We start from the raw sequence: 27,291 nt of genomic DNA, 5'->3' as shown, positions 1-27,291 counted from the left end.
CTGAACTGAACTGAACTAGGTTGGTCATAATTTTTCTTCCACGGAGCAAGTGTCTTTTAATTTCATGGCTGTAGTCACCATCTGCAGTGATTTTGGAGCCCCAAAAGATAAAGTCTCTCACTGTTTCCACTGTTTCCCCATCTATTTGCCATGAAGTGATGGGATCAGATGGCATGATCTTAGTTTTCTGGATTTGAGTTTTAAGCCAACTTTTTCACTCTCCTCTTTCACTTTCATCAAGAGGCTCTTTAGTTCTTTGCTTTCTGCCATAAGTGTGGTGTCATCTGCATATCTGATATTATTGATATTTCTTGATATTATTGATATTTCTCCCCGCAATCTTGATTCCAGATTGTTTTTCATCCAGTCCAGCATTTCTCATGATGTACTCTGCATAGAAGTTAAATAAGCATGGTGACAATATACAGCCTTGATGTACTCTGTTCCCAATTTGGAACCAGTCTGTTGTTTCTTGTCCAGTTCTAATTGTTGCTTCCTGACCTGCATACAGGTTTCCTAAGAGGCAGGTCAGGTATTTCCATTTCTTTAAGAATTTTCAACAGTTTGTTATGATCCACACAGTCAAAGGCTTTGGCATAGTCAATAAAACAGATGTAGATGTTTTTCTGAAACTCTCTTGCTTTTTCAATAATCCAACATGAGAGAGTCAATTCTGAAGCAAGGTGATAAGAAGTTCTTGGTTCCCCAGGAGGAAAAAGGTATCTGGGCTCTCAAAGTGGAGATAGGGGTCTGGGATTCTCAAGGAGGCGGAAGGGACCAACATCTTTTTTCTCTACATTCCCTTAGTCTTAGTCACATAAAATGCTTTTTTCTTAAGTCTGGAACTGATTATTACACAACAAACAAGGCAGTTTAAACTCTGTACTAAGGATTATATAACAGCAATGTATCCTGCTTGAGGACAGTTTCTCCTTCCTGCAAACCTTCTGGCTAATCCTTTTATTTTAAAGTGTAAATTATGGGAGTGGGTCTAGTAAGATCTTTACAACCTTGAGACATTCCATTGAATGTCTTTGAATGTAATGTAATGTCTTCCTTTGAATGTAATGTTTTCCATTACATTTACTGTAATAATTAATTAAAAAGTATATAACTCCCTTGCTAACACTGGGGGGGGGGGGGGGTGGGGGGGGTGGCATTCTCCGACCCCTTCTGATGTCTGTGTCAGAAGCTTTCTCTGTCCCTTTTCTTACCTTAATAAAACTCTGCTACACAAGAGCTCTGGAGTGATCAAGCCTGGTCCCTGGTCCCGAAGCTAAATCTTCTTCAGCGATCAGGAATCCAACATTTTTCACTATCAGCTATCAAATGAATGTTGGCAATTTTATCTCTGGTTCCTCTGCCTTTTCTAAACCAGCTTGAACATCTGGAAGTTCATGGTTCACGCGCAACTGAAGCCTGGCTTGGAAAATTTTGAGCATTACTTTGAGCTACTGTGTGAGATGAGTGCAATTGTGTGGTAGTTTGAGCATTCTTTGGCATTCCTTTTCTTTGGGTTTGGAATGAAAACTGACCTTTTCCAGTCCTGTGGCCACTGCTGAGTTTTCCAGATTTGCTGGCATATTGAGTGCAGCACTTTCATAGCATCATCTTTTAGGATTTGAAATAGCCCAACTGGAATTCCATCACCTCCACTAGCTTTGTTCATAGTGATGCTTCCTAAGGCCCACTTGACTTCACATTCCAGGATGCCTGGCTCTAGGTGAGTGATCATACTATAGAGATTATCTGGGTCATGAAGATCTTTGTATAGTTCTTTGTATTCTTGCCAGCTCTTCTTAATATCTTCTGCTTCTGTTAGGTCCATACCATTTCTGTCCCTTATTGTGCCCATATTTAATGAAATGTTCCCTTGGTATCTCTATTTTTCTTGAAGAGACCTCTAGTGTTTCCCATTCTATTGTTTTCCTCTATTTCTTTGCATTGCTTTGAAGGATTTACAACCTATGTCCTCTGCCCAAACTTCTGTCCCTCCTTCCCACTTCTCTGCCTCTTTCACTCTTGAAACTGTATTCCAGCTTTGGAAATTTTCCAAATGAGCTGGGCTCTTTCCAGATTCATCTTAGTTCACTGTTCTTCTGCATCAAATTTGTATCCCTAGCTTCTGTGGCTAGCAAGAAAAGCTTCATCCTGTAAGATTCATCACCGATATAATTGTCTTAGTGAAATGTTGCCTACTTGTCCCAGGATAGTTTTTCCATCTTTGTTCCCACAGCACCCTCCTCGCAGCTTCCCCTGTAGCATTTATTGTACTGCTATGTACATATATAATTGTTCATGTATGGTTGTACTCTCTACCAGACTGTAGACTTTGTGATGATGGGAATGGTGTGCTTCCCATTGCTGTTCAAGTCCAGTGCTGGAACCAAAGGATGAGGCAGGCTGTAGTAGGAACCCAGCGTTGGATGGGTGGTTTACCTTGGTGACTATGAATCCCCTTAAGTTCTAAGCATATAGACTTCCCATGCCCAGCTCACCTTTCTTACTGGAGAAGGGGAAGGAGAAAACTGAGGCTGGGGACTGGGCGGAGGGTGAAGTTCCTAGTAGCAGTATATCTTTTCCAATTATATTCAGTACCTTTAATAAATACATTCCTTTCTCTCTACTATTTCTTGAGATCCCAGGGCTCTGATAAATGAAAAGCAGCTCTCCTGACTATAAAACATTTGAGGAAACTGCTGGGCTGATAATAACTAATGTTATTAAGCATTCACTATGTGCCAGGCTTTCTTCTAAGTGCTTTACATATATTAACGCACTTAATCCTCAGCTCCACAAGAGAGGAATCATTAGTGTAGATGAGGAAATGCAGACACAGTTAATAAAACTTGCTTAAATATATATTGTGAGTAAGCGGCAGAGCTGGGAGTCAAACCCAGGCAATATGATCCGGATTCCTACAGCTTTCTGCCAGCCATGATCAAGGGCACAATGTCCTCAGATCTACTGCCACCTTCTCTAGTTGTTAGCCGCTGAACACTTAGTTCTTGGGGTTCAAGATAGCACTAACAGAACATAGCTCTTTTCTAAACTAGCTCTCTTCAAAGTCCAGGAAACAGCTTACCAAGTTCATGTAATCTTTTTACCCTCTGCTCCTCTTACTCTTCTTATTCTTCCTACACTTGTTACTCTGCTTTTCTTTCCTTTGCTCCCATTTATACACTGTAGCCAGCTGATCTTAAAATATACAAATCTGATCATGCTACTCCCCAGCAAAACGGTCCTTCAATACCACCCACTGTTTTGGTGATGAGGTCCAAACAGCTGAGCTTAAAATGCAAAGCCTTGCATGAAATGGGCCCTGTGTCAGAGCTAGGCTTGGTAAAGCCAGAAACAAAGCAGGAGATTAGAACATAACAAGACCCTGAGGGAAGTTTCAGCATGTGAGGCTCACATACATATATGCCCTGACTGCCCCAAAATTTCTCCAAATCCACTGGGTTCTCTCATACATTTCATATGTTCTTCCCTCCCTGACCCATGCCTCTCTTCCAGACAAATTTTTATTTATAGTAATGAGCAAGGTCAGACCACAAAAGGCTGGTCCAAACTGAAGGACCTAAGAGAGTAGCTGCTTAGTCTTGGTTTAATTTGTTTCACAGGATTGAGCAGAGGAAGAAGTTAAATAGAGATGTAGTTGCAGCAAAGGCCTCAGCTGGTGCTATGCTGTATCATTTTCCTGTGGCTGCTGGAACAAACTACTATAAAATGGGTGGCTGAAAATAATACACTTATTTTCTCTCACTTTCTAGAAGCCAGAGGCCTTAAATCAGGCCAAAATCAGAGTGTCTGCAGGACTACCCTCCTTCTGGACACTCCAGGGGAAAATCCACCCCTTGCCTCTTCCTGGCTTATAACCATATTACTCCAGTTTCTGCCTCTGTCTTCACATTACCTTCTCCTCACATGATTCCATTTAGGGCCCACCCTGATAATGCAAAGTCCTCTCTCAGTCCTCCCTAAGTTAATCACATCGATGAAGATTTGGTTCTCATATAAAATAATATTTACGGGTTCTAGGGATTAGGACTTGATATCTCTGGAGGGGCTATTTTTCAGCCTACCACATGGGAGCTCTGGAAGTCAGATTACCCACCAGCATTACCCTCCATCAGGGGTAATGCAGTTAAGTCTTTTCATGCTTGAATTGATAAATCAGTCTGCCTCTGACAATGGAGGCACTGGGACCCCTTTGGAGGAAGGTGATTTGCAGGGGAAAAACTCAACTTTGAGCTTTCAGCAGGTAGCGTAGCTGGCAGCTGGGGTTGAAAACTTTGGTCTTAAAGGGGTGATCTGATTGGTGCATCACTATACCTCCTCAACCTACGACCTTTTTATGGCCTGTAACTATGCCACAGTTGCTGATTTCTGAGGTTTATTTCTTACTATATCATAAAACCTTCTATAACCCTGGCTGTTGCCTACCACAAGGGCATAATTTAAATATCACTTTGTAAACCTTCCTATATCTTGCCTTTCTCCACCTTCTCTGCAGAATAAGTCTTTCTCTTTCCTATTGTTGCCACGTTACTTTATTCATACCTCTTCTGATACGTACTTATACTCATTGTGTAATGATTAATATTCATAGGTACATCATCCCTTACTAGACTATTAGCTCCTTAAGGGTAGGGTACCTGATTTGTTCCTATTTGTACTTATCTCAGTATCTGGCAGGTAGTAGATGTTCACAAATGTTTAATGAACGAACTAACAAAAGTAGCTTAAAGCAGCCACTGTCTGTCTCTTCATCAATTGGTGGAGCAGACGGAACAGCCAACTGTGTGAACGAAAGCCATCAAGCATGTCCAACGAAAGTGACTGAGTATGTGTCAGGAGGCAGTAAAGTAAACAATATCTCAAGGGTCACAGCTGTTTCACTCCACCTTTCAGCCAAGAAATGCCATGATTTACTGTCTGCTCTTGCCAAGGATGAAGAAATAAAGTCATAAACAAAAAGTGAAAGACTGAGGAATTATTCAGTTTGGATGGACGGGTCAATCTGCTTGCCCACCTGTGGCCAAGTGAGCATGGTCAAAAAATAGTATACTTTCCCCTTCTATCCCATTTCAGAGTCTTTATTCTTTAATAAAAAGAAGGGATATATAATGAGAAATAGAGTGTCAATCCTGATATCACTAACAAAGTCAGTTTTATACACAGATGACAGTGGGTACCCCCAACATTATAGGGATTGTATCAGAATTTCTCCCTCAGACATACCCCTTCTTGCTTCAGGTTGCTAAATTCTAAGAGCATGCCTATGCATATCCATTTCACAGGGACATTAGAGGAATTTAACAGATTAGGAATTAATTAATGTAGAAATGCTTACCATGGAGCACATGGTGTGAGCCTAATAAATGTTTTTCTTTTCTTTATTTTCCTGTAACAGTTTTAGCCCAACAGTGAGTAATTTATTAATGTGGAAGATGTGGAGAAATAAAGTCAATATGGCAGTTAGTACGAGCTCTATTTTGGAAATTTTACATTGTTTTAAAGTAACATAGGTAATAGTAAAAGTTCAAACAGTATGAAGCAGTTTTAAATGAAAAACTTTTTTTCTATCCTCCTCTCACCAAACCTTTGGTTGGCACAATTATTCTAAACAATATACTGAAATCTGTTTTGCTCAATATATCAATTTTAAATAATAACTATAAACTTTATCTACAAAATATAAGAAATTCATACTACTTCTTGTCTACTAATTTTATTTGTATTGTTACTTAGTTCTTCTATTGGTTTCATCTGTAGTTCTAAATAATATATACAGATATAGCGATTTACATATAAATTTCTACTTTTGTCATCATGTATATTGCTCCTTAACACCTACCATTTAAATAATGAAATTATAAATTTGCTGAACCTCCTACCTAGTGGTTTACAGGTAAAGTCATTGTTGGGGAAGGGAGTCTGATGTGTTGTTGTTGTCCAGTGCTAAGTCGTGTTTGACTGTTTGCAACCCCATGAACTGCAGCATGCTAGGCTTCCCTGTCCTTCACTATCTCCTGGAATATTCTCAAAGTCATGGACTTCTCTGGTGGTTCAGATGGTAAAAGCATCTGCCTACAATGCGGGAGACCCGGCTTTGATCCCTGAGTTGGGAAGACCCCCCTGGAGAAGGAAATGACAACCCACTCCAGTACTCTTACCTTTAAAATCCCATGGACAGACGGAGGAACCTGTTAGTCTATAAAGTCCAGGGGGTTGCAAAGAGTCAGATAGGACTGAGCTACTTCACTTTCACATGTCCATTGAGTCAGTGATGCCACCCAACCATCTCATCCTCTGTCACCCTCTTTTTCTCTAGCCCTCAAACTTTTCAGAATCAGAATCTTTTCCAATGAATCAGTTCTTTGTATCAAGTGGCCAAAGTATTGGAGCTTCAGCATCAGTCCTTCCAATGAATATTCAGGGTTGATTTCCTTTAGAATTGACAGGTTTGATCTTGTAGCATTTACTTATTGCTGTGACTGATTTCAAGCTACTAACCTGAATTTACATTTGCTTTTGTAATTATATAATCATTTTTAATGCTTCTTCTATGGCTTGACTTTTTAACAAATCAATAAGCTGCACTTCTAGAATTATGATAATGCAAATATTATTTAATATAGAATCAGATATTGTGCTTTCCCATAGAGAAAGAAAAATAATCTTGATGGAAATTAAATAGATAATCAAATAAGCTAGAATTTTCAATTTCCAATTGTATTTTAGAAATAATTAAACATATCACTCTGAATGAGAACATGACTCTTCCAAAATTCTAAAAGAAAATACAAGGAGGCAGGAACAACAGATAACGGAAAATGAGTGTTAACTTTTACATAGTTTTCATCATGGGAGCATGCTGTTTTGAAAAACAATTGGAAGAACAAATGGCAGTCTTAGGATTGTTGAGAGTTACCACCAAAAAGAGGACAGAGAAAGTTATTTCATAACCACATTTAATGACCCCACAAAGGAAGTAACCAGAAATTTGAGTGGTGTGAAACAAAGGGGAGAGAGGTTTTGGTTTTTTACAAACATGTAAAACCATGCCTTCCTACCTGAGAAGTTATTGGCCACTGCAGATCTGTGGCTTCTCTAAGTACATGTAAATACTGAGATGCAAAATTGCCTCTTTTTTGACTCATTTCCCCTGCTGGTCTTCATCATTTGTTGGAACAGTAGAAGTTTCTGTGATGATTAAAAATTTTTATTTCTTCCCTGCTTAGTTTCATTCAGTTATTCTTCAGACGTAGTCATTAGTTATATGTGCTGTTGAGCACTTGCAATGTGACCAGAACAACTAGAAAAGGAATACTTAGCTCTATTAATTTTAATTCAATTTAAAGCTAAAAGCCACATGAGGCTGATGACTATGTACTGGCAGTACAGTTCTTAAAGAAGCCATCAGTTCAGTTCAGTCCAGTCACTGGGTTGTGTCCGACTCTTTGCAACATAAGCGACTGCAGCACACAAGACCTCCCTGTCCATCACTAACTCCCATCCATCACAAACTCATGTCCATTGAGTTGGTGATGCCATCCAACCATCTTAGCCCCTGTCGTCCCCTTCTCCTCCAGCCTTCAACATTCCCAGCATCAGTGTCTTTTCAAATATGTCATTTCTTCACATCAGGTAGCCAAAGTATTGGAGCTTCAGCATCAGTCCTTCCAATGAATATTCAGGACTGATTTCCTCTAGAATGGACTGGTTGGATCTCTTTGCTGTCCAAGGGACTCTCAAGAGTCTTCTCCAATACCATAGCTCAAAAGCATCAATTCTTCAGCTCTCAGCTTTATTTATAGTCCAACTATCACATCCATACATGACTACTGGAAAAATCATAGCTTTGACTAGATGGACCCTTGTTGGCAAAGTGATGTCTATGCTTTTCAATATGCTGTCTTGGTTGGTCATAAATTCTCTTCCAAGGAGCAAGTATATTTTAATTTCATGGCTCCAGTCACCATCTGCGGTGATTTTGGAGCTCAAAAAAATAAAGCTTGTTACTGTTGCCACTGTTTCCCTGTCTGTTTGCCATGAAGTGATGAGACCATATGCCATGATTTTAGTTTTCTGGATGTTGAGTTTTAAGCCAACTTTTTCACTCTCCTCTTTCACTTTCATCAAGAGACTTCAGTTTTTCTTCACTTTCTGCTGTAAGGGTGGTGTCATCTGCATATCTGAGGTTATTGATATTTCTCCCGGCAATCTTGATTCCAGCTCGTGCTTCATCCAGTCCAGCATTTCTCATGATGTACTCAGCATATAAGTTAAATAAGCAGGGTGACAATATACAGCCTTGATGTACTCCTTTCCAGATTTGGAATCAGTCTGTTGTTCCATGTACAGTTCTAACTGTATTGCTTGACCTGCATACAGATTTCTCAGGAGGTAGGTCAGGTGGTCTGGTATTCCCATCTCTTTCAAAATTTTCCACAGTTTGTTGTGATCCACACAGTCAAAGGCTTTGGCATAGTCAATAATGAAAATGTAGATGTTTATCTGGAACCCTCTTGCTTTTTCGGTGATCCAACGGTTATTGGAAATTTGATCTCTGTTTCCTCTGCCTTTTCTAAATCCAGCCTGAACATCTGGAAGTTCATGGATCACGTACTCTCAAAGTCTGGCTTGGAGAATTTTGAGCATTACTTTGCTAGCTATGATGAGATGAGTGCAATTGTGCAGTAGTTTGAGCATTCTTTGTCATTGTCTTTCTTTGGAACTGGAATGAAAACAACTTTTCCAGTCCTGTAGCCACTGCTGAGTTTTCCAAATTTGCTGGCATATTGAGTGCAGCACTTTCACAACATCATCTTTTAGGATTTGAAATAGCTCAACTGGAATTCCATCACCTCTACTAGCTTTGTTCATAGTGATTCTTCCTAAAGCCCACTTGACTTCACATTCCAGGATGTCTGGCTCTAGGTAAGTGATCACACCATCGTGATTATCTTGGTTGTGAAGTTTTGTACAGTTCTTCTGTGTATTCTTGCCCCCTCTTAATATCTTCTGCTTCTGTTAGGTCCATACTATCTCTGTCCTTTATTGAGCCCATCTTTGCATGAAATGTTCCCTTGGTATCTCTAATTTTCTTGAGGAGATCTCTAGTCTTCCCCATTCTATTATTTCCCTCTATTTCTTTGCATTGATCATTGAGGAATTCTTTTCTTTTTTTTTTTTTTTTAATCTCTCCTTGCTATTCTTTGGAACTCTGCATTCAAATGGGTATATCTTTCATTTTCTCCTTTGCCATTCACTTCTCTTCTTTTCACAGCTATTTGTAAGGCCTCCCCAGACAACCATTTTGCCTTTTTGCATTTCTTTTTCTTGGGGATGGTCTTGGTCCCTGCCTCCTGTACAGTGTCATTAACCTCTGTCCATAGTTCTTCAGGAACTCTATCAGATTTAATCCCTTGATTGTATTTCTCACTTCCATTGTATAATCATAGGTACTTGATTTTGGTCATACCTGAAAGATCTGGTGGTTTTCTCTACTTCATTTTAAGTCTGAATTTGGCAATAAGGTGTTCATGATCTGAGCCACAGTCAGCTCTGGTCTTGTTTTTGCTGATTGTATAGAGCTTCTCCATCTTTGGCTGCAAAAAATGTAATCAGTCTGATTTCAGTATTGACTGTCTGGTAATGTCCATGTGTAGAGTCTTCTCTTGTGTTGTTGGAAGTAGGTGTTTGATATGACCAGTGTGTTCTCTTGGCAAAACTCTATTAGCTTTTGTCCTGCTTCATTCTGCACTCCAAGGCCAAATTTGCCTGTTACTAGGTATTTCTTTTTTAAATTTTTAAAGAAATTATTTATTTTAATTGGAGGCTAATTACTTTACAATATTGTAGTGGTTTTTGCCATACATCGACATGACCTAGGTATTCCTTTACTTCCTACTTTTGCTTTCCAGTCCTCTATAATGAAAAGGATATTTTGTGCACACCAGGACCCAGAGACCCCACAGAGACTGAGACAAAACTGTGTTGGTATATCTCCTGAGGAGGTACAGGTCAGCAGTGGACTGCCACAGGGACTGGGGTTCTGGGGGCAGTAGACCTGGGTATGGCATAAGCCCTCTTAGAAGAGGTTACCATTAACCCCACCATAGAGCTGCCAGAACTTATACAGGACTGGGAAACAGACTCCTGCAGGGCACAAACAGAAGCTTGTGTGCACCAGAACCCAGGCAAAAGAGCATTGACCCCATAAGAAATGACCCAGACTTTCCTGTGAGTGTCCAGGAGTCTCTGGCAGAGGCATGGGTCAACAGTGCCCTGCTGCAGGACTGGGGCCACTGAGGATAGCAGTGGGACATTTTGCATGGTACCTTTTGAAGGAGGTTAACATTATCTTCATTACCTCCACCATAGTTTGGCCTCAAGTCAAATAAAAGGAAGGGAGCACAGCCCCTGGAGAAGGAAATGGCAACCCACTCCAGTACTCTTGCCTTGAAAATCCCATGGCTTCCCTGGTGGCTCAGAGGTTAAAACATCTACCTGCAATGCAGGAGACCTGGGTTCGATTCCTGGGTTGGGAAGATCCCCAGGAGAAGGAAATGGCAACCCACTCCAGTATTCTTGCCTAGAGAATCCAATGGACAGAGGAGCCTGGTGGGTTACAGTCCATGGGGTCACAAAGAGTCGGACAGGACTGAGCGACTTCACTTTCACTTTCACAGCCCCGCCCTTTGCCAGAAAATTGGATTAAAGATTTACTGAGCATGACCCCACCCTTCAGAACAAGACCCAGTTTCCCCTCAGTCTCTCCTATCAGGAAGTTTCCATAAGCCTATTATCCTCCATCAGAGGGTGAAGTGAAAGTGAAGTCGCTCAGTCCTGCCGGACTCTTTGTGACCCCATAGATAGTAGCCTGTCCCAAGCTCTTCTGTCCATGGGATTTTCAAAGCAAGAGTACTGGAGTGGGTTGCCATTTCCTTCTCTAGGGAATCTTCCAACCCAGGAATCGAACCCAGGTCTCTCACATTGTAGAAAGACACTTTTCTGTCTGAGCCACCATTAGAGGGTAGACAGAATGAAAACCACAATCACAGAAAACTAATCAAACTTATCACATGGACCACAGCCTTGTCCAACTCAATGAAACTATGAGCCATGCCGTATAGGGCCACCTAAGGCAGATGGGTTATGGTGGTGAGTTCTGACAAAACGTGGTCCACTGGAGAAGGGCATGGCAAACCACTTCAGTATTCTTGCCTTGAGAACACCATGAACAGTATGAAAAGGCAAAAAGATAGGACACTGAAAGATGAACTCCCCAGGTCAGTAGGTGCCCAATATGCTACTGGAAATCAGTGTAGAACTAACCCAGAAAGAATGAAGAGACAGAGCCAAAGCAGAAACAATACCCAGTTGTGGATGTGACTGGTGATGGAAATAAAGTCTGATGCTGTAAAGAGCAATATTGCATAGCAACCTGGAATGTTAGGTCCATGAATCCAGGAAAATTGGAAGTGGTCAAACAGGAGATGGCAAGAGTGAACATTGACATTTTAGGAATCAGAGAACTAAAATGGACTAGAATGGGTGAATTTAACTCAGATGACCATTATATCTACTACTGTGGGCAAGAATCCCTTAGAAGAAATGGAGTAGCCATGATAGTCAACAAAAGAGTCCAAAATGCAGTACTTGGATGCAATCTCAAAAATGACAGAATGATCTCTCTTTGTTTCCAAGCAAACCATTCAATCACAGTTCAGTTCAGTCCAGTCACTAATTCGTGTCTGACTCTTTGAGACCCCCTGAACCACAGCATGCCAGGCCTCCCTGTCCATCACCAACACCTGGAGTCTACCCAAACCCATGTTCATTGACTTGGTGATGCCATCCAACCATCTCATCCTCTGTCATCCCCTTCTCCTCCTGCCCTCAATCTTTCCCAGCATCAGGATCTTTTCAAATGAGTCAGCTCTTCGCATCAGTTGGCCAAAGTATTGGAGTTTCAGCTTCAGCATCAGTCCTTCCAATGAATATTCAGGACTCATTTCCTTTAGGATGGACTGGTTGGGATTTCCTTGCAGTCCAAGGGACTCTCAAGAGTCTTCTCCAACAGCATAGTTCAAAAGCATCAATTCTTCAGTGCTTCACTTTCTTTATAGTCCAGCTTTCACATCCATACATGACTACTGGAAAAACCATAGCCTTGACTAGATGGACCTTTGTTGACAAAGTAATGTCTCGGCTTTTCAATATGCTGTGTAAGTTGGTTTTAAATTTCCTTCCAAGGAGTAAGCGTCTTTGAATTTCATGCCTGCAATCACCATCTGCAGTGATTTTGGAGCCCAGAAAGATAAAATCCGCCACTGTTTCCCATCTATTTGCCATGAACTGATGGGACCGGATGCCATGATCTTAGTTTTCTGAATGTTGATCCAAGTCTATGCCCCAACCAGTAATGCTGAAGAAGTTGAAGTTGAATGGTTCTATGAAGACCTACAAGACCTTCTAGAACTAACACCCAAAGAAGCCATAGACTAAGACAAAGATTTTTCCATTTCTCCACTAGGGACTCTCTAGTTTGGGCTGGGAATGAAACAATCTACTCAGCTTCTGTACAGAAAGTCCTTCTTGCCCTGGGGGTCTGGGTCTCATAGTCAGGAGAAAGTAAGAGGGTAAACAATTGGAAGACATTAAATAGTGCCACTGGAGACTGAATTAGCTAAGCGTGAAAATCAAATAGAGTTTCTTTCATTTCTCTTTATTGCTCAAAATTGTTATACATTTTATTTGCACTGTGATGTTCTTGCATGTATTTCTCTAGTTATTTCAGGAGATGCTAAATGTTTTGTTTTACCTGGTGTGCAGAAGAACTATATGCCTTCAAAAGCTTCCAACTGCTTTTTTATGTTACATGTTTAATGGAATACACTTTTCATGGAGACAGTATTCTCAGGACCTTGTGACTACCCCCACTAATTTAGGCCTCTTGCTTTCTTTACCTGCTGAAAAGCTAACTAGCATCTTGAGTTTTCTTGTCATATTCCTGAATTAGTTCCTTTAAACATTCATTAAATATTTGTTGAACACCTCCTAATGCCAGATATAGTCATAAACACTGGGAAATCAGCAGGGAACAAAATCAAGTCCGTGAACTCATGAAATTTATATTTTAGTAGGGGGAGACAACAGGTAAACACATAAAAATAACATGTCAGGCAGTGAAAATAAACAAGAGTAAGGGGATAGAGGATGCCACGAATGGAGAAAAGCCTGTAGCTATTTTATGCAGATTGGTCGTAGAAACCTTTACAGTAAGACCACAGTCAGAACAAAGGACTAAAGAACAAAGAACAAAGTCATGTGAATATTAGGTAAAGAATGTATCAAACAGCAAGGACAGAAGGGGCAAATGTTCCCAGGTGTGTCTGCTCTTTGTCCATGGACAGAGTTTGCCAGCCTGTCCTAATCTGTGGCAAAGGGAGAACATAGGGGGAACACTTCACAGAAGGTTCAGCTCTGGGTCAGGAACACCTTTATTAGAGATTCTAGTTTCTGCCTTTGTTTGCTAAAAACAGAAGATCATGACTTCAGCCTGATTCCCAATGTGTGTGTGTGTGTGTGTGTGTGTGTGTGTGTGTGTGTAAGAGATAGAGGAGTAAGACAGTTTACCTGGCTATTGGGACAGCACTTCCCTAATTGTTTGGACATCTGAATCACGGCTCACTTGAGTTCTGTGTCCACAATTTCCACTTCAACTACAGGTTTTCTTGATTTGTGTTGTGGAATACTTTCTCTCTGTGTTCTGATTTATCAAGCAATCCACGCTGCTTAACAAATTATAAAAAAATATCTGCATCTGTCATCAGTATCTGTCATCAGTAATACCAGGCTGTGGCTGTATATAGTTTATTCTTTACTTACTAACATTTTAATAGAATTTTGGAAAGAAAGTAAATGCATGTGCTACCTTAAGCTTGAAGTCAAAATTCTTCTGAGTTGGCATGGCTACAGCGTGAGTGAGAGTGGACCGTGTGGGACAGTCCTGAGTGGGTCACCAACGTGAGGAAAATCCTGAAGAATCAGCCCTTTACTGCTGTGTTCTTAGAACATAGGGTATGAAGGTTACAATGACTGGACTATCACAGTTATATTGTATGCTAAAATATCAATGTTGTGAGATTGCAAGTCAGGTCACAGAAAGACCTGGGAGGGGTCTGTAGGAAGGTGAGACATAGTTAAGGTTGGGAAGGGAAACATCAATATTAGTAATCCAATGACATCAACATCAGCATGAAATGGATATGTCCCTTGAAATAGACATCGAGACAACATGTTCTGAAGAGTCTTGGCTATATGGTTTTAAGATTATGTTTTAGTCTTTTACTTATCTTTCCTAAAAAGGGGACATCTTGAGGCAGGCTAGTCCAGTGGTTAAAATAAAGACTCCAGAACCAGATTTGGAGGTTTGAAATCTATCCGTTAAATACAACAGCTTGTTAAATAGGCAGTGGCCTGGAAGACTGGGAGCCAGAAGTGGTACTCAGGGTTTTCAGCTCAATGAAATGAATGTGTCCTGATCATCATCAGATGGCTGTCCTAGTGCTGGTCCCTGAGGCTAGAGATACAGGAAATGTGTTTTTCCTGTGTGGAGGGAGCTTGCAGCAAAATAGGGAGGTGGTGGCATAAAGAAATGATTACTCTTTTCTAACTTTTCCATGTTAAATTTAAAAATAAGGATAAAATATTAAAAATTTTATCTTATAAGCTCACTATTAGAATATGAACTATCTTATGTATATATTGGGCTTCCTTGATGGCTCAGAGGGTAAATAATCTTCCTGCAGTGCAGGAGACCCTGGTTTGGTCCCTGGGTTGGGAAGATCCCCTAGAGAAGGGAATGGCAACCCACTCCAGTATTCCTGCCTGGAAAATTCCATGGATAGAGGAGCCTAGTGGTTTACACTCCATGGGGTCACAAAGAGTCGAACATGACTGAGCAACTAATACTGTGTGAATATTAAACTGTTTTTAAATCAGATGTCAGAAGCTTTGTAGCTCAGCAAGATTCTAGCACATAGTAGGAAACTAAATAGAACTGGATTGAAATGCAGGGAACTATCAACAAAATTGCTAAATTTGATGATAATGTGTGGTGAAAATGTCCTCAACACTAAAAGAGAAGAAGGAATTGAGAGAATTTCTAGTCTTTCCTACTGACTTTATAAATAAAGAAACTGTGACCTGGAGACTCATCTGGGAAATACCTCGAATTTAAGGCCACATGTAAACTTTCAGTCAGAAGTTCTTTTTCACTATAGTTGCAGTATAAAAATCTCAGATAAGGCTTACAAGGCACACACAAGGCACAGAAATCAATTGTATTATGTCACAGTATCCACCCTGATAGCCAGTTACACTTTTTTTGCCTTCTTTCATTTTAACCAGTTATCCATTCATTCAAAAATATAAAGAGAAGTATCAATTCCAGCCCCTGTGGTAAATGCTGGAGATAAAGTCCTTGCCTTCATGGAGTTCATGATCTAGTAGGGAACACAGCTAAAAATACTATAATATTATTGTTATATATAACAATTATATTACTAGAATTATGTGTAATGTGTACAAATATGTATAATTATATACATATAAAGGGGCTTCCCAAGTAGCTCAGCTGGTAAAGAATCCACCTGCAATGAAGTAGACCCTGGTTTGATTCCTGGGTCAGGAAGTTCCCCTGGAGAGGGGATAGGCTGGGTAGCCCAAGAATACGCTCCAGTATTCTTGTACTTCCCTGGTGGTTCAGATGGTAAAGAATCTGCCTGCAATGTGGGAGACCTAGGTTCAACCCCTGGGTTGGGAAGATCTCCTGGAGGAGGGCACGGCAACTCACTCTAGTATTCTTGCTTGGAGAATTCCCATGGACAAAGGAGCCTGGTAGGCTACAGCCCATGGGGTTGCAAAGAGGGACATGACTGAGTAACTAAGCACAGCACATATACATATAAAACCATTATAGAAGGAATACAACTGCCAAATAACTAGAAAAAAGAGAAATGATTACTCTGTATGTAAAATAAGTAGCAGAAGCATGGAAAGGCACAGAAGTACATAACAGAGGGTAACTGACTGCACAGTCAGAGAAAGTGATCAAGAGGGGGTTCTCTTGATCATGTGCTAAAAAATCAATAGGATCCTTCAAGTGGAATTCAGCAGGAACTAATCCAGGTGAGTGTGCCTACCTCTAGATGTTTGAGTATGCATGTCTTAACAGGAAGAGATTCCAAGGTCAGATTCTACCACATCTGGACTATATTTGCTGAGACCCTTGCTCTTAAGTTTTGTTCTTAGCTCTGTGTGTTAGTCGCTCAATTGTGTCCAACTCTTTGCTACCCCATGGTCTATCCATGGAATTCTCTAGCCAAGAATACCAGAGTGGGTTTCCATTTCTTCCTCCAGGGCTTCCAGACCCAGGGATTGAAACCTGGTCTCCTGCAATGCAGGCAGACTCTGTCTGAGCTACCAGGGAAGTCCCATTTTTAGCTATACTTTTGCTTTTCTATTGGCTGCAGAATCATCCTCACACCCATAGTGGTAGTGATGGAGTGGGGGATGGATTTACTTACCTGCATCATTGCTATCACTTTTATTGTGTACATTTTTTTCTGTTCACTAGGAGTGCTTTTGGTGGATACAAAGCCAGTAAACTCTGCTAAGAATGTGTTGTGAAATAGTGACTGTTTTATCTTGCTATTAAAAAGGAGAGGGGACTCCAAGGTGCCCAGCCCTTGAGAATAGCTTACGGATACATTGTCTAACTCAAACATCTCCTTTTTTAGGAGAAAATTTTGAATGGAAGGCATGATCTCAGTTACAACCTCACTTGAAACTATAAAATTTTCTTGTTGTGGTGAATTTAGACCTACTCAAAACTGGAGAGTGATTTCTGAAGACAGAGAGAGAAGGGAGCATTCATTTTAAAATGAGTATTTTTTTTTTTATTAGAACAGAACAAACATATTGCAGACAATACAGAAAATTATAAAGAGCAAAGTAAATATACCTAGTAACCCCATCTCCCCAAGTTAATTACATATGTAATATTGTGGGATATTCCCTTAATCTTTCTCCTAATCATATGATATTATGTTTGGAAGATAAAATTAAATGTTATGTTATTTATGTTTTGTTGAAAGTAGTTATGTTAAACTACTTAACATATTGTGGTATTTTAAGAGAATCCAGTTCTAATATTCAGAGGCTTTCTTATGCTTTCTATTTCACATGAATATTTTATCTGTCCTTTGGACTTGCTGAGAAATAACCAGAAGCTACTTTCTCTTTTTTTCCAATGCACTTTTGTCAATATTTTCCAACTATCTTTCTTTCCTTTTTGTCTCCTCTTTGAATCTGTGATGATCACATTACTCTTCATCTTTCAGGGTTCTGTTTTTAGCTTCCAAATGACCAGCTGAATTGAAATTCTCTCCTAGTAGAAGGTTTTTTCACAAAACAATGTTAAGAATAAAATAAACAATTGATATTTGAACTTGGTCTAGTTGATCTCTCCTCAGAATATTAAAGTAATTACTGAGAACAAGGACATAAAGAACTTTTAGTCCTCTATTCCACAGAGATATAAAGCACCAATTATTTAAATCTGGGAAAAACTTTGAGTTCAAAGGACAGGTGAATATTCAGATGCACCTCAGTGGGATACCATCTTATGAGGAAATCAAGGTAGAAAAGGAAAAATATCAAGGACTTGGAGATTCTGATATAAATAAAATAGAATTCCAGGAAAGCTGCAAATGCTTCAAATGAGAAGTTCTTATAAAATGACTGAGTAAACCTGTATTTATACTGTTGTAATTACGGTAACCGTAAGTGCAGCACTCTTCAGAAAACTTGTTTTTATGGAGAAGGAAATGGCAACCCACTCCAGTATTCTTGCTTGGAGAATCCCAGGGACAGGGGCGCCTGGTGGGCTGCCATCTATGGGGTCGCACAGAGTCGGACACGACTGAAGCCACTTAGCAGTAGCAGCAGAGTAAATTGATCTAAATGCTGATAAGGATTTCATTGAGTTGGCATTTAGTGGGGGGAAATCAACCATGTGATATGATCACAGTTGATTTGGTTTTCCCTTTTGAGGACATTATGGAGAGAAGAAAAGACCTGTTTCTTTTTTCTGTTTCCACTTTTAAGTAGGAAACAATTGGTATTGATAACTCCTGGTATATGTTAATTTTTAATTATTATGTTTAATGGGGTTTTTTTCCTTCCTTTCAGGTGTCTACCAGGATTATTATTGTAATCTGGTTAATAAACAATTGAAACAAATTGAAAAAAAAAAGAAAGAAAACTTGCTTTTAACAAAGTCATAATAGCAGGGTTGTAGGTAACTAAAAATTGTCAAATTCATTATTTCTGTCTGAATCATGCTTCTAGAGCAGTTCTTATTAACAAATAGTGTGTTCAACAACAAATGGAAGATGAATGAATACTGGATTGGTCTTCAAAATGTTGGATTGTAAGATTTAACCTGTGGGGAGCAAAATTATATTGACTAGTGAGGTTCCCTTATAGGTCTTAGCAGCGTAAAGGCATGGGAACAAAAGTCAGGGGCAGTACTAAATGATGATCTCAAATTGGATGACAAGGATGCTGGGAGCAGGAGTAGAGCCACCTTCTGGGGAAAAATAAGACTGTAGGCTCCACAATGTTGAGGACCACAAGTGGTCACACTGCATACTGCTAGCAGAGCATGATGCTAAGCACAGAGTAGCAGCTCAGAAATAAGATTTGTGATATGGATGAATGAATTCTAGCCCAGAAGGTGGGCAAGCATGTGCATAAGAGTGTATGAATGTGTTGGTATTTGTTCAGAAATATCAATTATAAGGCAGCAAGGAACAATCTTATATATCTAATGAGTAATTGTCATTTCACCTGTTTTTATAGGTTTAGTTGTACATACAAAAGATTTCACCCTGGGGTATCTCAAATGGCCCACATATCTTCTCGCAGAAGCTGACAGAATTGATTCTGGTTACTTGGGGAGTATTGATAGATTTCACCCAAAAGCAGAAATGGTGTAAGATCTATTTCTTAATACAGTTTCACCTTGTAAACATTCAAGATTTAAGAAGGAAATGGTGCAAAAAGTATTTGTATTTGATTTGTTTTTCCCTTTTTGATTTCTTTCACTTCTGTTGCATTGACCAGTAGGATCAAGGGATAACACAAATTCGTATCACTTTTACTTTATTAATTGGTCTTAACAAAAGTCTGGTTGGTTGGTATTGCATCTTATTTGTTTAGTTAGGAAAACTAGAATTTACTGAGTTAAGTCCATACTTACCAAACTTGATTTGCCTGAAGATCAGAAAATCTTGTTAAAATGTAGATTCTGGTTCAGCATGCTGTTGTTGGGGTCAGTTGGTCCATCACTGATCTCCTTCTTTTTATGAACAAGGCTAGAAGCATTCTGGACTACTTTTGTTTTCTCCATATGGCATGCTTTGTCATAAATCAGTGCCTTTCTATTATCAATCTTTTCCAAGCTCCTAGACACCAAATGGGCATTTGCCAGACTCCTGTGTTTCCTCTAAGACATTGCTCTATCGAGGAAAGTTTCCATAATTTCAAGCTGGGTATCTACCTCTTATATGTACTAGCATAACACCTATATCTCAGCTGTTTTAGTTCCTTTCTGACTTGATGTCAAGATGGGGTGATTCTCTGCTCATAATAGAACAAAGTTAAATGCTTTAAGTGGAGACATAAATAGAGGTGGTGTTCCTGTGAACTGGAACTTATTCTTATTTTCCAGAATCTTTTTGATTAATGTACCTTTTGTTTTTGTAGCATAAGCAAAATAGTTTAAATTATAAAATTAGCACTTAATCATTTAAAAAGACTCAAGCAATATAAGACATTCAGAGAAGCAATGATACAAATAACACATGTTCCCATACTCCAGTGATAGTGTTAAAATTTTGATTGATATCTTTACAAAATAAAAGCGATCACATTATAAATGCTATTATATATTTTTTTATTTTTTGAAATTAATTATGTCATTCACTTATTTTATATGATGTGTCCAGCCTAACTCTCCTGCATCGTCTTTTCCCACTCTCTACTTCTCAACTTGGGTGCCAGTCATGGGAATTAACAACTCCCAAAGCGGTTATTATATTGCCTGTGTCTTCACATATATTTTTCACTTGGTCCAAAAGCCTCTTTTATTCTTTTCAACCTATTTAACCATTGACGATATTTATCACTCAGTGAAAGTCTTGCCTACCCCAGGATGCTTTACCTTAACCACAGAATATAACTTAGGAGTCCATCAGCGTGTTCTTAAAGTTCATAAAACCCTGTTCTTAGTCTTTTCATAAATCACACTTATGAGAATATAGTCACTGATTAATTTGTGTATTTCTCCACTGACTATAATCTCTTTAAGAACAAGGCCATTTCTCAGTTGGCCACAATGCCAGATATTAATGTTCAACTCCAATCAATGGGACAACTCTTTTTTGCAGATATGAGATATCATATTCAAAGAGAGGGAAGTAGAAGGAAATAGAATTCTCTCAGACAGAACTGACTTCAAATGACTGGCGTCTCCATCTTTTCTTCCCATCCCATCTCATCCCATCCCATCCTCACAGTCTCCAAAAAACAGGTAAGGAGAGTCATCTGTTTTTTGATGGACCTGATACTGAATGAATGCTTGCTTCAGAATACGGGGAGAAAGAGGACAGGCCCCACTACATCTACACTACACTTGATGGGGCTACATTAGATGGGGCAGCATACTTGTCTGATAATTTTGGCTTCCTCTAAGGCTGGAAGTGGTCTGCTTTTCATATGCTCACAAGAGAGGCTTCTTCAACTCCCAGCCATGCAGTCTGAATCATCTGAGAGTCCCCCTGACTCCTTCATTAACTCTTCTCAGTGTCAAATAGAGCAGGCTTGCTGTGACATCTGCCATAATGTGTTGCAAACTGACAGGCAATCACTTCGTAGAGGGTACTGCTCTGCTACAGAGCACACATCAGACTGACACACGGCCTCTCCTTGATGGAGAAGAGCAATTCTTCCACATCCTTAGGTAGAAAAAACTGGCCTAAAATGCCAGGCTCCTGTAGCAATATGTTGTACATAGGGCTATTATAATATGGGAGTTTTTATAACTGTCATTCACCTTCCTAGTCTTGGGATGTGTGACACATGGTTATGATAATCACTTGCCCTCATCTCAGGCATATTGATTCATTTATCTGTGCATTTATGCATTTGTGTATTCAACATATATGAGGGTTACTTTCTAAGATCCAGGTACTTGAGGAGGTGCCAAAGGGACTGATGGGTAAACAAAGCATTGTCCCTGCCACTAAGGACATCTCATTCAAGTAGCAGACATGGGCATGTAAACAGGATTGTAATGCAGTGAGACAGGGCTTGTGAGAGTCAGGCATGAAGAATGTCAAGCAGAGAACAGTGGAAATAGCCATTCATGAAGCCTCAGAGAATCAGGGAAGGTTTCATAGGGGAAGCAAAATAGGAGCTGATTTTTGAAGGACAGTGACATTCACATGGGCTGGGTAAGGAAGAAGTGGCAACATCATGTGCAAAAGGTAAGCTTAAAGTGGCATGGGCCACATTGCCCTGTGGCTGGAGCATGGGCTAAGCAAGTGGGAGTCACAGGAGATGGCATCAGGTGGGTGGGGAGCATAGTGTGCAAGCCTCTGACTTTCTCATGTTGGCAATGCATGGTCATCAGCTAAGTTTAGGCAGAGTGGGCCAGGCATGTGCTCCCCAACATTGTGCAATCAGGAGCAATAATAAGCTTTTTAAACTTTTGTATCTTCCCCTTGTTTGTTTTTTTATCATTCTCTGTATTTTCATAATGGTTAAAATCTCTAAAACATACACAAAAAGATCTGTTGGTTTATGTTTGTGAGTAGCGTGGAAAGAGGGAAACCTGAGAGACTGAATCTCACTCTGAAGGCTAAAGCAGATCACAGAAGCATAATAAAAAAAGGAAGGAAAGCTGAGAATCTTGAGACAAATAGAGGAAGGAGAAGGGAGATACAACTCTGGGACAGAGAAGTGGTCCAGTGACTTTGCAGCTGATTGCCTGATCCCTCTTCCAAGGAGGGTTGACCTGGTGCCTGCTGTCATGGGACTATTTTGCAGGGCAAGGGTCTGGAGGGCACACACACATAGACAAATGTGGAAAACATCATGGATAACATACTTATCTGTGCTGGTAGAAGTTGATTCTTTGCTGATTGTGCATTTGCTTAGATGCGTATGTTCCTTAAAATTTGTTTGTGGGGATAGAGAGGCAGATGAGAAAGATACTAGCAAGCAGATGGCCATGTGGGCCTTCCTTTTATCCTCCAAACGATATGACTAACCTTATAAGGCAGAAATACTGCTTAAAATTATGCCAGGTACTCAGCGGCAAAGTCATTGGGACTGGACATAACTAAGTTTAAAACATAGCCCAACTTCCACATCTCTGTCTCCTCATTTTTAAAATAGGCATGAAAATACCTTTCAGCATAATTGCAAGGATTAGCTGAAATAATGTATGTAAAATATTCAGCCTGCTGCCAGACATTCAAAAATGAAGCTGTTCCTTTACACAGTTAATATACTTTATACATTTCTCTGTAGCATAGTACTAGACACTCAGGAAACTTAGAACTACCCCTTGGCATGACTCCTCTTGGTTTGCAAGTACACTGGAAGTTTAATCTTTTGCAGGCTAAGGTACATTAAGAGTTATCACCAGTTGGTATTGAAGGAGATAGTCATTTGTCAGTAATATTGACCCAAGGAAAACCAGTCAGGTATAAAGAGGCATCACTTTGAAATGATGTGACAAATGAGTCTCCATCATTTGAATGAGGAGACAGTAATAGGGTCAGAGGATCTAGTGGCCCTGCTCTGACACATAGTCAACAGTCACTGCAATCCTAATAAACGGGACTCTTCCATCGCCTGCATGAGCTAGGGGTTGAGAGTGTGGGTCCATATAAGAGTGGATTTGTATATTCCAGCATCAAAACCCGAGGTAGAATGATGACTTGAGTAATAAATATAATGATGTGAAAAATGCAGTAAATAGGTGTCAATGTGCCAATCAAAATATTAGTACATCTTTGAATATTTCTTTGACTATATATTCACTCACTTGTTAGAGTTATTCACTGATATGCCTTACGTGTTCATCTCTGCAGGCCAGCAAATTTTATTTAAGTGAGAGTGGCTGAAATTTTGACACACTTCTATTCTTCCTTTGGCATTCAAGCTTATGTTTAATTCAGTGTTTCATAATTTGCAATAAAATAAACTTCTTCATGCATGAAAAATTTATAAAATATGAAGCAAAGGGGGTACATGTCCGAGTATATAATAATATCATTAACTGCTTACAAAATTGTTTATGAGCCATGAACTTACACCTGTGTACTGAAAAGGGATGTAGAACTTAATATTGGATGCCAAAGAAGTAGAAAAGTTTGTATTCCCTTTCCAGATCACTTTATAAAAATTGGAGTTTCACTGTCTGTCCAGCACTGTGCTAAGAGACAGTGGAAAGCATAGCCTCCAATGCAGTGGTTTCCCTGCCTCCAGCCTCTCTCATGTAATTCCTCCACCATTACATGAGAATTGACTTTAGGAGTATGTCATTTAAACCTTAGTTTCTGTTTAGCCCCATTTATCTCCCCCTCCCTCCTTCCTTCTCTCTCTCTCTTTCCATCCCCTGCCCTCTTCTTTCCCTCCACTCTCTCTTCTCTCCTTTCCCTCTCCCTCCCCTGGGGCAGCAGGAAGCTATGAATGCTCTCTGAGGAGCACTCACAATGGCTGTGGTGGGCTCCACCACCCCCACTAGTGAGCACTCTCCTTGTTTTGTTAATACATCTTCTCTGTTTGGTTCTTACAGTCCTAGGAACTTCCTGTAATTCCTTATCTTTGTATTACCTATCTTCCTTTTTTCTTTCTCAACTTCTCAAACATGTTTGGAACAAGCATCCTTTATTAAATTACCTCCTTTTGAAATAAATAGAGGTATTTTTCTTATTGAACCTTGAGTATAGGTGGGGTCAGAGTAACAATAGCAACACAAAATTTGTTCTCCCCATCATCTCCTCACACAGAGCTAAGCCACCTGCAACATGCCTCTCCCTCAAGTGTAATGAGGGGTCCACCGGAAGAGCTCGTGTGTGCCAATTCAGTTGCGCAGAGCCTCTGCGTTGCTGGGATTCTTGGGCGTCTGCCATCTCTTATCATGCGTCAGTCTCCATCATTGCTCTGCTGCAGGCTTCCTGGGCACTGCCACTCGTGCCAAAGCACTGCCCCATGCTTCTCTCCACACTTCATCATCCCTTTCCACCTGGGACCCAAAGCAGCATTATTTGTGTCACTGGAAATCAGACTCCTCATTAAAAAAAAAAAAAAAATTTCCTAATTCTGTTCTCAAAGCCCCATATAGGTTAGATATAACAAAAAGATGCTAACACATGGTGGCTTCAGCATGGCAGAATTTTATTTCTGTTGATTCATATTTTTGAAGTGAGCAGCCCAGGACTTTGTCCCCCACCACCAACCCCAGTTGATGGGCTGACTCTGCCATCCTCAAAATGTGGCTTCTATCTCTGTATCTCCATCACTGCCATTTCCCAGACACAGGACTTTGCTTTAGAAGATGAGTGGAAGTTGTTTTAGACACCACTTCTGCATACATCCCATTAGTTGGAACTAACTACAACAGAGGCTGGGAAATTTGTCTCCAACTAGATAATCAACTGCTTAGTTTAAACTGGGGTTCAGGGCAGCACATGCAGGCATGTGGGTTGTGGTCTGTATAAGAGTGCCTTGCTGAGAGGTGAGGACAGCTGATACACAGCCGGTGCTCTGCTCACCAAGTTATGAGACCCAATCCACCTGCTTTTCACAAGAGTTTCTCTGTTTGTCAAGCCATGTGTCTGCAGAGCTGTCTGTGTCCCAAGGGGGATTCCTTATGAAAGAAACAGGAATACTGTTTCTTTCATAGACTCAGATATCTGATGTTGCAGCCTGACGGAGCAGAGACCAGAACCTGCCCCTTGACTCCGAAGGTGCGGCAAACAGCACCCTCATGATCGTCTTAGTAAGCATGCCTAACGGACATACCTGGGGCGGGACATGCTCTCTGCTTTGCTTCACTGCCTGCCCCCCTGTGTCCGTCCCCATGGAAACAAAACAGGCTGTTCCTGATCAACAGCAAAGCCTTAACTTTATTCCCACTTTATGGTGTCCTGATCAAACTCCCCAGTATAGCTATTCCCTAATGATCTCATGTGACTTCTACCAACAAAAGTGCGAGCTGAAAGGAGCCATTTTGTCTTCCTGCCATGGGCAGCAGGAGGGCCCCCAGACTCACCGCTTGCCGAATTATATGCGTCTGTCTTTTCATTATGCGCTCGCCCCCATTTCAGGTCTTTCTCACCTGCTGTGCTGGACGCGGCTATCTGAGATAGAAACAGTAACTCTCTGGCTTGTATCCAGTCCATGAGGCTGGGGAAGGTGAGAAGAAATTACGAACAGATGCCATCCTTTGACCTCCCATGTTTTCTTCCTCCTATGTGAACACAGTACCAAAATCTTCTTGCTTCAACAAAAATAGCAAATTGACTACCTCCTATATCCTCCCCACTATTTCATTTACTTCCTTAACCCTCAAAAGTCTGGGCATGGTTATTACTATTTACAGGTTATGTATAAGGAAACAGACTCAGAGGTGTTAGGTAACTTGCCCAAGGTCACACAGCTAACAAGGAATTAGATATGAATTTTGTCCCAGGTCTATGTGACTCCAAATCCACTGCTTATTTTATTATCACACTGCCTATTAAGTTACAAGCACCAGTACCTTGTGACAAAAATGAACTCCTTCTAATATGAGCCTTTTTAATAGAGAAGTTCCAGGGAACAGAACGTCACCAGGGCCACACTGTCATTGTGGTTTACACTTCCCATGAACTCTTTCCAATAAACATTTCATTTAAATTTAATAAAGTAGTTAATAAAGCCATAAAGGTTAATTACTAGTTAAGGGAAAAATATGACTTCACATTGGTGAACATGTGAAAAATGAATCAACTTCATTTTGCCATTAACCTAGGATTATACAGGCAATAAAGCATAATTATGGATTTAACATGTTAATTCCCAGTGGATTTAATAGCAGTGCTGTGAGATACATGACCAATCGCTAACCCATCTGACAAGCCTCAGACAGAACTAATCAAAATTAAATCACTTGGCCCACATGTGGATGCAATATATCTTTCAAGATGAAATGACTATAATTTTTCATTGTGGAGTTATTATAAATGCCTCAGGATAGGGCGAAATGAAGAGACAGGAAAAGTGGGGGACATAATCTGTGATCTCAATCTGACATTTACTCTGGTAGCTACGTTAGAAGAAAATAACTTTTTTCCCCCCATAAATTTAAGGTTCTCTGCAGGGTTTTATTGCTCACTCTAATGGTTCATGATTTACCTATAATTTGTAGAATAAATCAATGCATCCACATCCCTTAAAATTTTTATACCTTTTTTCCTTTGCCTTTCCAAAAATAATATATTGGCAGTCAGCCCTTTGTGACACTAAGATTCTATATTTCAACAACTGTGTTTCATCAGTGAGACCAATTCTTAAGAAGCAGAATCTTAAAATAACACTGTATTTCACTTACCATGATTTGTACCACCTGGTAACCATAAAAGAAAAGTTCTTACTACTTGAAGAAAAGCAGTCTGAAAATGATGGACTATGGGCCAAATCTGGCCCACCAACTATTTTTGTAAATAAAGTTTTATTGGCATGTAATCACACTCTTTCATTTACGTATCATCTTTGGCTGCTTTCATGCTCCAATGGCAGAGGTAACTAGTGACAGAGACGATGTTCCCATAGCCTAAAATATTTACTATGTGGTCAAGTACAGAGAAAGTTTTCTTACTCTTAATCAAGAGGTTCATTTTTTTTTTCCTGAATTCTAATTTAACTCAAATATGGTTGGTTTTAGGGCCTTCTGTTTCTCCCACTCATATTATTCATGTTGAACTTTGGTTCCCAATTTTCCAGAGTCTCACATCAAAACAGCTCCCTCATACTGATGAGAATTAAATATGGGAGAATATAGTCTAACATATGGCACTTACCCAGTGGCTGAGTGGTAAAAGAATCTGCCTGCAACGCAGGAAGCACCAGTTCAATTCCTGGGTCGGGAAGATC

General features: G+C 40.0%; 1 long non-coding RNA gene across 2 annotated transcripts in view; it reads left to right on the top strand.

Moving 5' to 3' along the window:
• LOC123332439 overlaps positions 1-26,879 on the top strand; it is a 79,996-nt gene extending 53,117 nt beyond the window's left edge. For both annotated transcript variants that reach the window (XR_006549231.2, XR_006549230.2), the window contains 2 exons: positions 20,532-20,674; positions 25,485-26,879. This is a non-coding gene — a long non-coding RNA (uncharacterized LOC123332439). The remainder of the gene's footprint in view (positions 1-20,531; positions 20,675-25,484) is intronic.
• Positions 26,880-27,291: the final 412 nt, after the last annotated feature.

Source organism: Bubalus bubalis, chromosome 3, assembly GCF_019923935.1.
Source record: "Bubalus bubalis isolate 160015118507 breed Murrah chromosome 3, NDDB_SH_1, whole genome shotgun sequence".
Taxonomy (NCBI): domain Eukaryota; kingdom Metazoa; phylum Chordata; class Mammalia; order Artiodactyla; family Bovidae; genus Bubalus; species Bubalus bubalis.
This window is presented reverse-complemented; position numbering and strand designations above follow the sequence as displayed.